This window comes from Protopterus annectens, chromosome 16.part0 (assembly GCF_019279795.1).
Source record: "Protopterus annectens isolate FY-2018-M chromosome 16.part0, PAN1.0, whole genome shotgun sequence".
Lineage (NCBI taxonomy): Eukaryota > Metazoa > Chordata > Ceratodontiformes > Protopteridae > Protopterus > Protopterus annectens.
The window spans coordinates 367,788,851-367,803,620 of record NC_056750.1 but is presented as its reverse complement, the minus strand read 5'-3'; the positions used below and the strand labels follow the sequence as shown (position 1 = coordinate 367,803,620).

Sequence of the window (14,770 nt, the reverse complement as noted above, 5' to 3'; positions counted from 1 at the left end):
ACACAAAGTCCAGGAACACATCCTTGCAAGGCATCCATTCGTGGGATTGTGTTTCGGACCTACTCAAGGTGGTTGCCACTACATTCAAGCTAGAAGGGACAGATACAGCCTGACTGGGGGTCTGAAGTTTGACAGACAGTTCCCATACTTGTAGGGCTAGTCTGCAAAGGAGATAAGACGGTTCATCCCTGCTTGTTAACATACCAGATAAGGGTCATGTCGTCTGTGAAAATTTTTAGAGGGCCTAGGATGACGAGGGACTGAAAGGTCTGAAGAGCCAATAGCAGTGCCCTCATTTCTTTTATACTAATGTGTTCCCTTCTTTGAGAGAGGGATCAGGTCCCCTTGTGCTTTTATGGAGCCAGAAGCTGCTCCCCATCCTGTGTCTGAGGGGTCTCTGAACAACTCCTGGACAGCTGGTACAAAACGGAGTGGGAGACCTGGATTGGCAGTCAACTTTTGAATCCACAAAGTGATGATCATCTTCAGACAAAGGAGAAGGGGAACTGGGAACTCTAGTGGATGTGCATGTTGCATCCATGCTGATTACAGGAAACAATATAGTTTTCTCAAGTACAGTTTTGACAGAGGAAGCATTGGGATGGTGGATACTATGAAGCCCAGGGTTCTGAGAAAACTCATGGCAGTGATGTGAGTTTGAGGGATGAGGCTTTGGAAAAAGGAAATAAGCCCCTGAGCCTTCTGAGTGGGGAGAGAGACCTTCATAAAGTGTGTGTCCTACATCCCAGAAAAAATGTAGTCCTGAGAAGGGGAGAGAGAGCAGACTTTTGGTAGTTTATCATGAAACCCAGAGACTGTAGGATGGAAAAGTAAATTGTGTACACTTAACCATAAATGTAGATGTTCGAGTGTATTCACTGTTGCAGTCACTACATTTGGGTAATCTGCTGGCAGGTTGCTCTCAGTCGGCCTGAATTCCAAAGTCTTGGGTCCTGCGTCGGTTGCTGTCTCCTCTTCCATGACGTCAGGTCGTCAGGGATATAAAACAAGCAGCCAACGCCATTTTCTTTAGTTTTTATTGCCCCAGATGTCAGGTGCCCCCAAAAAGGTAGCAGAAATATATTATATATACACACACACACTATATATACATTCAACAATACAAACTTTACCTTCATCTACAAGCAAATACACCACATAGGATGTAGAAGATAGTGAAGGAAAGAGAAACTCCGGAATAAAAGGGGGATGGCGGGTGGGTAACCTGGACTGCAACAGTGAATACACTCAAACATCTACATTTATGGTAAGTGTACACAACTGTACTACGTTCTTAGTGTTTCACTGTTGTAGTCATTACATTTGGGTAGAATCCCAAAGCTATGGATGGGAGGCTGGAGCTAAACAGCATTAGGGGCGGCTATAAGGCCCTGCAGAACTGCAGTGGCAAAGCCTGCCCTGGACTTAGACTAGAAAGGCAAATGATAATGCTTTGTAAAAGTGTGAACAGAACTCCAAGTAGCAGCCTCTAGAATGTCTTTGGTTGGTACTCCTCTGAGAAAGGCTGCTGAAGTAGCTGCAGCTCTGGTGGAATGAGACCCAATGCCCTTGGGCACAGGTTTGCCATGGTGTTAGTAGCAGAAACGAATGCAGTGGCTTATCCACTTTGAAAAAAATTCCTTCTGATCCTGCAGCATATGTCACTAGTAACTGCTCAGTTTTTCTTAGAGCTTTAGTCCTGCTCAAGTAGAATCTTAGCTGTCTGTGTACATCCAATGAATGCACAATCCTCTCTCCCTTGTTCTGCGGATTTGGATAAAAGGTTAGCAGATGAATAGTTTGGTTAAAAGCCACAATGGAAACCACCTTAGGCATAAATGAAGGATTGGTCCTCAGGGACACCCTGTATGGGTAAACAATGATAAAAGGCTCCACAGCCATGAGGGCCTGTAGCTCTGAGACTCTTCTTGCTGAAGTAATTGCCAGGAGCAGAGCTGTTTTCCATGATAAGAACTTTAGGTCTGCAGTAGCAGCTGGTTCAAATGGAGGCAGGGTGAGCTTTTCCAACACATAATTGGAGGTCCCATGCAGGAACTAGCGATCTTCTGGGAGGCCTTAAATTTTTGGCCCCTCTAAGATACTGCTTTAGTAAAGGATGAGAAAAGATTGGTGTGTCTCTGTGCTGTAATGAGCCGAGATGGCGGAGGCATGGATTTTTATTGATGAAAAAGATAGGCCTTTGTCAAGCATCTCAGTCAAGTATTGTAAAATCTGAGGAATATTTGGCTCTGCTGTATCAGTTCCTTGTGCTTAGTTCCAAGCACAGAATCTCTTCCATTTATCAGCATAAGATTTTCTAGTACTAGGCCTTCTAGCTTCCAGAATGACATCCATCACAGCTTTACTGAGAGGTGTTTGAATAGTTACATGATCAGCCATGCTACCAGGGTTCAGTGTTTGGAGCTGATTGTGCAGGATTTGATTGTTTTGCTGGGACAGTAAGTGAGGTATTTGAGTTAAGTACCAAGCTGGGAACTGAGACATGTTCCTTAGGATTGGGTACCAGTATTGGCAGGGCCATTAGTATCATCTTTGGTTTCTCCATTATGACTTTTAGTAGTACCTTGGGAAGATGAGGCAGGGGAGGAAAGGCGTAAACTGATAGGTTTTTCCAAATGAAAGATAGGGCGTCCACTTTCCATGCTTGCCTGTGATGAGCCTTGTGCAGAATTTTTTCTGTTGATAATTTTGAGGAGAGGCAAACAGGTCTATGTCCGGTCTCCCCATTTCTTTATTATCATGCTGAAGACTTGTGGATCTAGTTTCCACTCGTGAGGGTCCATAAGGTTTCTGCTTAAATCTTCTGCCAGAGTATTTTGCTTTCCTGGCAGGAATTGAGCTTGAAGATGTACTTGGTAAGTCAAGGCGGTGTCCCACAGTGCCATGGCTAGTCTGCAAAGGGGGTACGAGTGCGTGCCCCCCTGCTTGTTTATATACCACATCACCGTGGTGTTGCCCGTCTATCAGTAGTTGTCCTGGATGAAGTAAGTCCTTGAAGGCTGTCAGGGCATTTTGAACAGCTAACATCTCTTTTTGATTGATATGCAAATGCATTTGTTTTGGGGTCCATATGCCTTGAATGCATCTTTCCACCAGGTGGGCCGCCCCATGCATAATATGATGGGTCTGTTAAGGTTTGGCTGGCAGAGGGTACAGTGAAAGACCATCCCGTGTTCTGGTGACATGCCTTTGCCCACCATAGAAACTCCTGCTGTAGGCAGGGAATGAGAGGAATCATTGCTTCCAGACTGTGACAATGTTGACTCCATAAACTTTTTAGGTAGTTTCATCATATGCAGTCTTGCATATGGAATCAGTAGGATGCAGGATGCCGTGAACCCCAAAGCCTATAGAGGTTGCCTTGCAGATACCTGGGTTTTTGTTGCCATCAGTTTGAAGAAAGTAGTCAGTTGCCTTTGTTTGTATAGCGTGTGGAAAGCCATCTGGGCAGTTGTATTCAAGCTTGCACCCAGGAATGTTATCTTTTGAGTGAGTACCAGTTGTGATTTATTTTCGTTTGTGTACCCTAGGCATGTTAAAAGCCTTTTCACAAATGCCAGGTGCTAAAGAAGAATGTCCTTGTTCTCTGCTTGAATGAGACAGTCGTCCAAGTAAGGATAAATTTGTATACTTTTTTGTCTGCAAAATGCAATTACTGCTACCAGGCACTTTGTGAAGACCCTGGGCGCAGTAGATAAGCCAAAGGGCAGCGCAGAAAATTGGTAATGCATAGAGCCAGCCTTGAAATGAAGGTATCTTCTGCACGTTTCCCTTATTGGGATATGCAGGTATGCCTCTTTTAGATCTAATGTCACCAGCCAACGTTCTTGCCCAGCAAGGGCAGAAGCTGTTGTAAAGTTAGCATTTTGAATTTTGGAATATCCAGGTATGTGTTCAAAATTGATAAGTCCAGTATTGGGTGCCAGGCCTTGTCTTTTCTGGGTACCAAGAACAGTCAAATAAAAACCTTGTCCTTTTTCCTGTTCTGGTACTGGCTGAATAGCCCCCATATCCATAAGGGACGTTACCTGTTTCTATGCCTCTGCCCATTGATTTTTTGGCAGATCTGGCCAACCGCCGTTTGCCATTGGCAGAGAATGGAAGTGGAATCTGTATCCCTGAGATACTATGTTTAGCACCCACTTGTCCTAGGTTATTAACTGCCAATTTTGAGCAAAAAGTGCCAGTTTTCCCCATAAGAGTGCTGCCAAAAGGTAAGTGCTTGGTGATGGCAGAGGGAAGTCATTGAGACTGTTTTCTGTAGGGTTGCGTTTTATCTTCTCCAGATTTGGAGGTAGAAGCCTCCCACTGCTTTGACCTGTAAGAATCATGTGCCTGGTATCTAGAACCTTTAGGGCGTCTGGATTTGCCCCTTTGAGCTCTGTTGGACACAGGAAAGGACCAATTTTTAGTAGGCCAGTGTCTACTGAATCTTGGTGGCTGCACTTGTAAGAAGTCTTTTACAGTTTGCATAGACTTAGCTTTGTCTTCCATTTTCTTTAAAACCTCTTCTGCCTTAATACCAAACACAGTATCATGCTGTAAAGGTGCATCCAGTAACTTAGCTTTAACACGATCAGGCAAATTTTGCTCTTTTAGCCAGGCATGCCTCCTAATCACAGATCCAGTAACTGCGACCCTGCATGAGGCCTCTAAGGAATCAAAACCACATTGCAAAGTATGCTTTCCAACTTGTTCTGCTGCATGCAATAATTCTTGCAATTCTTTTATTTTCTGTTTCAGCAATCCCATAACATGTTATTGATACTTGAGCATATGAAACTGGCAGTTTAAGGCCCCAATTGCCAAAGTTGCAGATGTATTAAACCTTCTTTCCCCATCTATCCAGTGCCCTTGAATCTCTGTCAGAGGAGGTAGGATTTCTTGCTGTTGAGGCCTTAACCCCCCCTTTGGACCACGTGAAACAGTTTCAGGGTCAGCAGCAGGGTTTCTAAATAAAAATTTGTGTGAATCAGGGACCCTGTAATATCTGTCAGGCTTGCTGGCAGCCACAGGTAAGAAGTCTGGCGTCAAGCTTGACTCCAAAAACACATCATCCACAATGTCTAAAACAGGAGGTATGGCTTAAGGCCTATGCTGAGGGAGAAGGAAATCCCTGAGACTTTTTTGATTCTGAGAAATCTTGACTCTCCCAGTGAAAATGCTCCCTCAAAGTATGCAAGGTTTTTCCAAATGAATAATCCTCAGGAGGTGATGCAGATGGGATAGATTCCTCTGCATCAGAATCCTCACAGGGAGGTATAGATAATTGCTGATCAGAAGAAATAGAAACCTGATCTGAAGATTCATAATCAGTGTCTTGCCTAGGCCTTTTATTAGGAGGGGGTTGGGAACCCCTGATCAAGGTAATTAGGTCTTCAGCCATTTTGATCATCTGTTTTTGGGCATAGAGGCCTGTGGCACATGGCTCATGCGTCGTTTTTTTAGCTTTAGAAGTTGCTTTTGTCTTTGATTTTGAAGCTGGCGTCGGTTTTATATAAAGATGTTGAGGCTTGAATACACCCTCAGAAGCCGGTGCCTGCTCAGCGGCTCCGGATCCATCCGAGGGAGACACATCCGTGGGTACAATACTTTGGAATCTCGCGGCATGCCGGACTCCATATGGGTCTCGGTAGGGGGCCTGCGACTCAAAAGTAGCAGGTATCAGGGGCTGCTAAAGCGCCTCACTGAGTACTGGCGACTGGCTTAGGAGAAGCTTCATCGTCGGTTTTGGACCTTGACAGTCTGTCTCTGTCCTTTTCTTTGTGTTTTTTATGTACTCTGGTAGTCGGATTACTATCCGACAACATTTCAGGGTAGTTAAATCTGTTTCCAAAATATTTTGAGGCAAAAATATACTGACGCTTAATAGTGCATTGGTTAAATCTAGCACAAAACTGACAGCCAGGCACATTGTGATCAGGGCCTAGGCAAGGAATATAGTATAAATTAAAATCCTTATGAGGTATATGCTTCCCACAAGTAATACAATTATAACCTTTTTCTGACATCGGTATGGAGCAAGAAAAAAAAGTTTCCCCAACGGGGTACTCCGCTTTAGCGAAGACTTCGGTTCTGAAACTCGAACTCGAACATTTCAGGAGTCGGCCGACCAGCACTTGCGAACTGCTTCTGAATCAGGCACCATGCGGCAAGAAAGACAAAAGAAAATGGCGTCGGCTGCTTGTGTTATACCCCTGACGACCGGACGTCATGGAAGAGGAGACAGCAACTGACACAGGACCCAAGACTTTGAAATTCTGGCCGACTGAGGGCAACCTGCCAACAGATTACCCAAACGTAATGACTGCAACAGTGAAACACGAAGAACATCGGTGGAGCTTAGATTGAGGTCTAATGCTCTTGGACTAACTGCATGAAAGATAAGATTGAGGAGACCTGAATGCCCTGAAGTCTGCAATGAGCAATAACTGGGGCAAAGCATTTCGTGAAAACCTTTGGGGCGGTAGAAAGATGAAAAGGCAAGGCAAAAAACTGAAAGTGCCTAGAGCCTACAGAAAATACTAAAATTTCTCAGTAATTGTGATGAATGGGGATGCGTAGGCAAGCATCCTTTATGTCTTTGGAGACCATAAAGGTTTGTGGGATGATCAGAGGGAAAAGGGTTTGCAAAGTAAGCATTTGAAATGTAGGCACTTTCAGGAAGGTGCTGAGGTAGGAGGGTCCAGGATGCATCTCCAGGGGCCCTCTTTCCTTGCTACCAAGAACATCCTTGAATAGAACCCCTTTTCCCCTTTGATTTGATGGAACAGATTGAATGGTGCCTTGATCCAACAGGTCTTGCAGCACCTTTGGAAACAGTTGCTCTCTGGGAGGTTGTGGGATGCCTCTGAAAGGTGGCAGTGAATTCCAGACCATGAAAAAAGAAGTTATGTACTCACCATACTGTAACATTTGTGTTGTCCATTTTCATTTATCCTTCACATATGGGTTCGGTTCCAATATTGGAACAAACTCTGCCGTTAATACAGCTCGCGCAGGCCAAAATCTCTAGAGCCTAACCTCTACCCACAATCCTTCTCTCCCAACTACATCAGATCAAGTTTGCAGAAAAGATAAAATTTGATAGGGAAAACTCAGTGGAAGTCATACAGTGGATATAAAAAGTGAACATACCAAGGTGCTTCAACAAAGTATTAGTTTAAGGGTGTGCACACTTATGCAAACAGCTTATTGTAAGTTTATTTCTCATATTTTCCCCTAACAGATTTGTTTTTCAATTAAATTGTACAGGTTATAGGTTACATTAAAGGTGGGAAAAGTTTTGAAATTATTTATTGTGGTTTCATTTTTTTTATATATCACAAAAACCTGGCATTTTAACAGGAGGGTGCACACTTTTTATATCCATTGTACCTGCTATGCCTTAAAAAACACAAAAAAAGTACATTATCTGTTCCACCAAATGTCTCCAAAGGCTGGGGGATGGAGGGAGGGAAGTCTAGGATAAATGAAAATGGACAACACAAATGGAATGTTACGGTGAGTACTTAACTTTCTTATATGATGTTGTAAATTTTCATTTTATCCTTGACATATGGGACAGAGTCACCAGCCACCTTAGACCTTGGGAAGACTCATGGAAGGATATCCCTGAGCACCACTGAACCAAAGGATACTCTTCACCTAGAGACCAAACACAATTTGCAATGAATGATAAAGGTATGGGGAGAAGCCCACGTAGCTGCTGCACATATAATCATCCATTGAAGCTCTATATTGGAAAACTGCTGAAGCAGCTACAGATACTGTAAATGTGCCTTCACAGGCTTAGGCAAGGCAATTTTCTTCTGGTCATAGATGAAGACAATACAATCCTCAAGCCATCTGGCCAAGGTCACCTTGATGACTGGTTTACCAAACCTAGCACTTGAAATGGAGACAAATGGCTGGTCAGATTTCCTAATGTCTTTCATCCTGTGAAGACGTAAGCGTAACTTATGTGAAAATCTATAAAATGCAAACAGTATTCACCGCTGTTCAAAAAGTTTGGAAAGAATATCAGCATATTAATAGTTTGATTAATATTAGACTCCAACACTACTTTAGGTAAGAAAAGGGGTTTTTGTTCATAAGGAAACTTTGTCTTTGTGAAAAAGAAGAAATTCTTCTAGCAGAGGTTATTGCCACCAAAAATGTTTTCCATGACAAATACTTCAGATCACAGTCTACAAATGGCTCAAAGGGAGAATGTACAATGGTTTTGCAACACTAGGTTTAGGTCCCAAGGTTGAGTAGGATCTTTGAATGGAGGTTTCAGCAAGTGTCTGTTTTAAAAATGACTTACAAAGGCTATGAGAAGCTAAGGAACGTTCTTTCAAACCATCATGGAAATTTTGAAATTGCTGTTAGATGTATTCTGATGGCAGCAGGGGAAGCTCCTGCATTGAAAAGAGAGCCTAAGTCATCTAAAATATTATCAACAGAAGCAGAAAAGGGGTCAATATCCCTTTTACGAGCTCAAATGGTGACTCTCTTCCATTTACTAGTATATAGTTTTTGATTGGAAGGCTTATGCGAAGCTTGGAGAATTTGGCGTACAGAGAGGAAAGGTTAAGATGCTGGAGGATCCATGCTGTCAGCCTGTGGTTCAGAATGTCTGGATGAACTAGTCCGTCTGGATGGGACAGAAGGTCTAGAGCTGGGGCCAGAGTCCAAGGTTGTTGAATCACATAAGGCCAAAGAAAGGGGAAACATTATCTGTTAAGGCCAAAAGGGAGCAATAAGGATTACTTTGCTTTTCAACTTGACAGCTTTCTGTAAGAAGTTTGGAATTAGAGGCATTGGGGGAAATGCATATACGAGTTTGCAGGGCCAACTGTGGAGAAGTGCATCTCTTAGCGACTTCTTCAGAAGGGGAATTAGGGCAAAGTAATTGTTGCACATGTTTACGGAGAGGTGAACAGGTTGCAGCAAGGCTGGCCCCACTGATGGAAAATCTTTTCTATCGCTTCTGGATTGAGAGACCACTCCTGAGGCTGGAGAATACATCTGCTCAGTTTGTCTGCTACCACATGAACTCCCTGGAATGTGCATTGCTATAAGATAGTGGTTGGAAGAGATCACTCACTGCTACATCCAGAGTGTTTTTCGACAAAGGGGAGAACATCTGGTTCCTCCCAAGTTATGTACCAAACTACTGACAAATTGTCTGAACTGTGACTGCTCCCATAGAAGAGCAGTTTGAAAAGCTTGCAATGCTAAAAACACCACTCAGTTTCAGAACACTGATATGCAAGTTGGCCTCTAAGGGGGACCAAGTGCCTTGGACAGTGTTGCCTTGAAAATGCCCCCTCCCCCCATCTGGGAGGTGTCTGTGGTCACTATGGCCTTGGGTTCTGGAAGGATGAAAGGGCATCCATAGGAGAATTTCTTTGGAGTGAATCCACCAAGCTAGATCCTTCCTGCAATGACTGGTGATCAGAATATGGTCCAACATGGGTTGGTATAGCATAGACCATTAAGATGCTAGCAGCCATTGCAGAATTCTCATGTGGTATCAGACTAGGGGAACTAGGGTTACTGTCGCTGCCCCAGAATCTAGAGCCTACAAAATTAATGAAAAGGGTACCTTCATGCTGTGAATTACTTTCTGAACATGATCAATGATTTTTTGAAGTCTCACTGGAGGAAGGGATGCTATGTTTGTTATATTCAGGATTGCCCCTATAAACTCTAGTCTGAGTCTTAGTCCGCTGAGATTTTTCATGATGTACCGTTATTCCTAGGTATGCACAGATGTTGAGAACATAATCCCATGTCTATTAATCAATGGCTGGTAGGAGTGGAAATGAGCTAATCATTCAAATACGGAAACATCTGGAATCCTTGCAGTCTCAAGTGAGCTGCTACTACTGCCATACATTTTGTGAACACCCTGGGGGCTGTGGTGAGACCAAAGGGCAGCATTCTGAAATGATAATGACTGGCTCTCAGCAGGAAGTGGAGGAACTTACTGGAGCGCGTGTCCATTTTTATGTGGTAATACATATCCTAAAGATCTATCGAGCACATCCAGTCATCCTTTTCCAAAAATGGAAGAATGGACTGTACAGTGACCATCTGGAATTTCATTTAACTGATTTGTTCAACACACTGAGATCTAAAATTGGTCTCCAGTCCACTGTCATTTTTTGGCACTAAAAAGAATCCCGAGTAAACTTCAGTTCCCCAATAACGGAAATAGCAGCACGGACTGTGCAAATTGATATCCTTTAATAATTCTGGTACCTCGGCCTTCGCCTTCTCATGGAATAATTTACATACACAAACACAGTCCTATTTAAACCATAGGTTGGTACTGGGCTATCTGCCCGAAGGCATATATTAGCCCAGCCACGTTGTGTGGTAATCACCGCCCCTTTAGTAGCACCCTAGACCCTTGTACTAGCAGCTAGTACCCTTGCCCCCTATCTAGTAGTGCTGTTGGTGTGATCCCCGGTGTGAACTTTGTTACCCATCAACCATTAAATGCTTGATTAAATGCTTAATTAAATCAATTAACTTTTTTTCAAATATTTAAAGTCACATATTCAAAAACATATTTACTTCTGCAACCTTACCTAAAACTCTATTACATATCTTATCAAAGCTATTTCTATAATTTATTTTACATAAATAATTCTTTTGTAACATTAAATAATTCTTTTTTATACCTCTAAATTCATACCATTAGGATAGAGAGTATTGAAATTAATAATAAACCTTGATTCCATGTTTAATAACCTTCTTTGAAAATGTTATTATTCAATCCCACCCCATAGGGCCTGGCTATAACACTAAAAATTAAATCTTTCATTGACCCTCCATGCTTCTCATGAAAATGACTCGCCACTGGACTATCTAACCTTACATTTCTTATATCACCCAGGTGTTCCAGGATTCTCAATTTGACCTTGCGTTTGGTTTGCCCATAATACCATTTCTGTACTGGACAATTACACCCAATGACGTAAATTACCCCAAACAAATTACAGTCAAAATTATCAATGGCATTATATAAAATGCCATTGATCCTCATACCATCTAAGTTCCTGATTATTTCACACACCTTATATCTGCCACAGGCATATGCATCTGCATCTACCCTCTTCTTCCTTCTACCCCTAATTCTTAATAACTCTTTTAAATTCTGAAACCTACCATAAGAGAAAGTAACTTTCTTGGGGAATACATTCTTTAAATTGTCATCCCTACTGATGATGGGCCACAACGAAGTCACCACATTTTTTAATATGGGAGAAAAACCTGAGAACCTATTTACAAAAAATATTTTATCCTCTTCATCATCCGATTTACTATTTACTAAAATCCTCTTGTTTTTATTATTATACTTCCTTGCATTTCCAAAAATGCTTTGATCATACCGGCCTAACCTAAGTTCTTTTTCAACCTTGTTTCTTAGCTGCCCAGACCATTTCATGGGAGTACCCTCTGGCACATAACCGCTCACAAACTTGGTTGAATTCTATCCTTACCTTATCTTTTTCTGAAGTATTGCCAGCAATACGCTTAAATTCCCCTACTGGCAATGATTTAATGAGATGGGAACTATGCATACTAGATGCATGTAAAAAATTGTTTACCGCTGTGGTTTTGTGAAATGGTCTAAACTGTACCCTTCCATCCAACCCTACATAAAATTCCACATCTAAAAAGTGTATCTTGTTACCACCTAAGGTAAAGGTAAAATCGAATCCACATGGATTAGTCCTTAAATCAGAAATAAACTCAAACTCCTTGGAGTCACCCCTACACAAAAATAAAAGGTCATCTATGTACCTTTTATATTTTACCACCTTGTTGTGAAAAAAACTTTTAGAATAAACAGATTCTCAAAATGAGCCATAAATAAAATGGCATATGATGGAGCAAAAGAGGCACCCATCGCTGTGCCATCTTTTTGAAGAAAAAACCTTTTATCAAACTCAAAATAACGTGTGAGGCAAAACTCCAACAAACTAATAATATAAGAAGTACGTGGCCCTTCACCCAACACTTTGCCTACTGCCTCGAGCCTCCAATTAATTTTTATACAGGTATAAAGCGACTTGATATCCAGACTACCCCAGTAGTAGTCATCTTGCCAAACAACCCCCCTACATAATTACAAATCTCTTTGGTATTCTTTACATGTGAGGATATCCTTGGGAGATGACATTTTAACACAGAATCCAAACATATGCCCACATTTTGTAAATAAGCACGTTTACCCGACACAATTGGTCGTCCAGGTGGATTTCTCAAGCCTTATGAACCTTGGGGATAATAAAAATTTTTGCATCTTTAGGATTTTTAATATATAATTTTTTAACATCTATTGATGTAAAAAATCCCAAACGTTCACCCCTTTCTAATAAATCATGCAAAGCAATATTGAATTCCACTAATGGGTTGCCTGGCAACCATGCATAAGTGTCATCAGACAACAAATCTAAAACTATAAAGTTAGACCTTTCCCTGGGTAAAACTACCCAGTTCCCTCCTTTATCAGATTTAGTAAATACAAATTTGTCACTAAGCTCCCTTAACTCACACAGGGCTTGCCATTCCTCTTTCAATAAATTGAAACATTTTTTATCCTTATTATACAACTTAAACTCAGTTTCAATTTGTTTACATAATGTTTTTTTCAAAAACAATACTGATGTTAACTTTAGGAGGAACAAAGTATAAAGGTATAAAAAAGAATTATTTAATGTTACAAATGAATTTATGTAAAATAAATTATAGAAATAGTTTTGATAAGATATGTAACAGAGTTTTAGGTAAGGTTGCATAAGTAAATATGTTTTTGAATATGTGACTTTAAATATTTGAAAAAAAGTTAATTGATTTAATTAAGCATTTAATGGTTGATGGTTTAAATAGGACTGTGTTTGCGTATGTAAATTATTCCATGAGAAGGTGAAGGCCAAGGTACCAGAATTATTGAAGGATATCAATTCGCACAGTCCGTGCTGCTATTTTTGTTATTGTGGTGTTTTCAGATTCAAGTTTTATTCTGTGGCTTTTTAGCCTGTATAGCTGTTGTGTTTTTGGTGTGAGCATGTCTACTAACGGAGCAGCAGGAGCACCGGTGGGTGCCAGAAGTAATCAGAACATATTTAACTTTACCGCCATTTGGAGAGAGAGAGAGGAGTAATTTGCTTCCAGCGACCCATGATTATGTGGCTATAATGACTGTTCCATTAAATATGAAGAACTTGAGAGAATGATGATTAAGGAAGCAACTACCTTTTATGATTTAAGGCTGTTGGAGAAATATGTTAGCTCCAATACAACACCAAGGGGGCTAAGAGTGGAACGCTTACCAGCTTATGATTTTTCAGATGAAGAATCAGATCTCTTTTCTGAGTGGAAAGATATCTCTTTACATTGTACTTTAAGTTGGATGGAAGTGCTCATTAAACGGAATGAAAGAGCACTTACTAAGATGCGTTCCAGTATCTCAGAACTTCAAGAGACATTAATAAATGAATCATCAGAAGTCTTATTTGAACAAAATTTGAATATCACAGCCAGGGTGTCCCAGACTGAAGCGGAGGTCATTAAGCGTAAGAAGAAGAAATTTACACGAGATGCTAATGATTATAAAACAGGAAAAATATTTTCGTGGCAGTACAGCTTTAAGAAGGGGCGTGGTAGAACTGACGCCAAGAGAAGTAGGAGCAGATCTCGTGGTTTTAGAGATACTTCCGTTTCATCTATAGAGACAGTATCTGTGGGGAGAAAAAGCGTTTCTTTTGATGATTTGAATGCAGAAGCTACGTCTAGTTCCAACAGTCCGAATGATGCAGTTTTTACTGTGAACCAGAGTCCGGTACAAAGAAAAGGAAGAAGAAGATGATTCTGCTGTTTATTTTCATGGGACTGTTGACTGTGGACATTGTTTATACACTGTTTTTGAGGTGGAAGATGTTTCTTTTAGCCACAAGGACACTAGTTCAGGTGGGGACTTGAGTATCATCAATTTATCTGATTTGTATATATCTGAAAATATAAGAAATTTATTGTGCAAAGGCACGAAGTTCATGCCGACTTATACTCCTTTGGCGGATGTGATTCTAGAAGCCAAGGAGTTTTGTAGAAAGCTATATTTGAAAGTATTTTTTGCCAACAATATTAAAGGGGTGGAGAATCTCACTGATGGTATCAATAATGTTTCTGTGTTGGAAAGTTCACTAATGGATATGTCTTTACATGAAAATGATGTAATAGATATTTTTTTGGATGAACAGGACCAGGTGGCCTCTGCTTCGGGTTTTGAATTTTTCACAGGTTATAGGAAGTTTAAAGTAATAGAAAAAAAGTCCAAGTAGCCACTACAACCAAAACAAAATAAATCCAAAAGGCTACTAGCGGAATCACAAAGACGTGAATAAATTCCACACTTTTAATGAAGGTTTAGCGCTTTCATCTAGTACAACTAGACTTCATCAGAATGGAGAGACACTGAGCCTTCATGGGGCCTGTAGCAGAGTGGATTGTAGTTTTTTCTGATGAAGTCTAGTTGTACTAGATGAAAGCGCTAAACCTTCATTAAAAGTGTGGAATTTATTCACGTCTCCAGCGTCTTTGTGATTCCGCTAGTAGCATTTTGGATTTATTTTGTTTTGGAAGTTTAAAGTAACGAAAGTTCCATATGTAAGCAACTTTGTTCCTCCTAAAGTTAACATCAGTATTAATGTTTTTGAAAAAACATTATGTAAACAAATTGAAACTGAGT

At 40.9% G+C, this 14,770-nt stretch overlaps 1 protein-coding gene across 1 annotated transcript in view; it reads right to left on the bottom strand.

Moving 5' to 3' along the window:
* Nucleotides 1-14,770, bottom strand: part of WDR5 (WD repeat domain 5) — a 1,892,625-nt gene that overhangs the window by 253,766 nt on the left and 1,624,089 nt on the right. The window lies entirely within an intron of this gene.